Here is a 1,103-nt window from a genome sequence, read left to right as displayed (position 1 = left end):
GTATTCCATTGTGAACTGTATGTTTGGGTTGACACTGTTCAATAGACTTTTGAATTTCAGGAGTTTATCTGTTTTCATTCCAGAGTATGAAACAGTCGTCCAGGAATCTTTTCCATTACCTTTTTCTTTCTTTCCTTCTTTCTCTCTTTCTTCCTCTATGTCTTTCTTTCTTTCTTTCTTTCTTTCTTTCTTTCTTTCTTTCTTTCTTTCTTTCCTTCTTTCTTTCTTTCTTTCTTCACGAAAACCATGCTTTTTCCCTTTCTGCATTACTAACGTCCTTTATCTATACGTTACTCTTCTCCAACCTTTACTTCCCCCGTACATAAAAGTATTAGTTGTTCCTATCTTGAATGAGCTGTGATACCACAAAACTTGACTTGAAAATGACTTAAGAAATCCTATCAGGTGGTGCTATTAAGTTAGACATGGCCTGGGCCAATCTTTGGCTGAAACGTATCTAAGTCATCTAAGTCATCTAAGTTACTGATGCGTGAGTATATATCCACACATAAGGAAGCACTGAAAAGTTCCTGGCATTAACGGTGTTGCATTTTACAATACTGTTAATGCCTTGCTGGAGGCCCAAACTTCTGAGTTCTGTTACGGGGCTTAGAAGATCTGGAGAACTCCTGCAATAAGTGTGTAAATTTGACAGGGGAATATGTTGAAAATAATCATAATCAACTGATCCTCTTGTATATTCTTTTACTCCAAGCCAGGAAGTTTTCAGCATCCCTTCATATATATATATATATAAAACTGAAGTCACATAGTTTAGTGGTTAGGGTATTTGACACACGATCATAAGGTTGTGAGTTCAATAACCAGTAATGCGTTTTGTCCTAGAGCAAGATGCTTTATTTTACGTGGCTCCAGTCCACTCAACTGGCAAAAATGAGTGGTACCTGTATTTCAAAGGGCCAGCCTTGTCACATTCCGTGTCATGCTGAATCTCCCTGAGAATTACATTAAAGGTATGTATGTCTGTGGAGTGCTCAGCCACTAGCATATTAATTTCACAAGTAGACTGTACTGTTGTACTGTTGATTGGATCAACTGAAGTCTGTCGTTGTAACCAACAGAGTGCAAGTTATATATATATA

At 37.4% G+C, this 1,103-nt stretch overlaps 1 protein-coding gene across 1 annotated transcript in view; it reads left to right on the top strand.

The window, feature by feature from the left end:
* Nucleotides 1–1,103, top strand: part of LOC106873181 (basic helix-loop-helix ARNT-like protein 1) — a 789,862-nt gene that overhangs the window by 153,816 nt on the left and 634,943 nt on the right. The window lies entirely within an intron of this gene.

This window comes from Octopus bimaculoides, chromosome 7 (genome assembly GCF_001194135.2).
Source record: "Octopus bimaculoides isolate UCB-OBI-ISO-001 chromosome 7, ASM119413v2, whole genome shotgun sequence".
NCBI classification, from domain to species: domain Eukaryota; kingdom Metazoa; phylum Mollusca; class Cephalopoda; order Octopoda; family Octopodidae; genus Octopus; species Octopus bimaculoides.
This window is presented reverse-complemented; position numbering and strand designations above follow the sequence as displayed.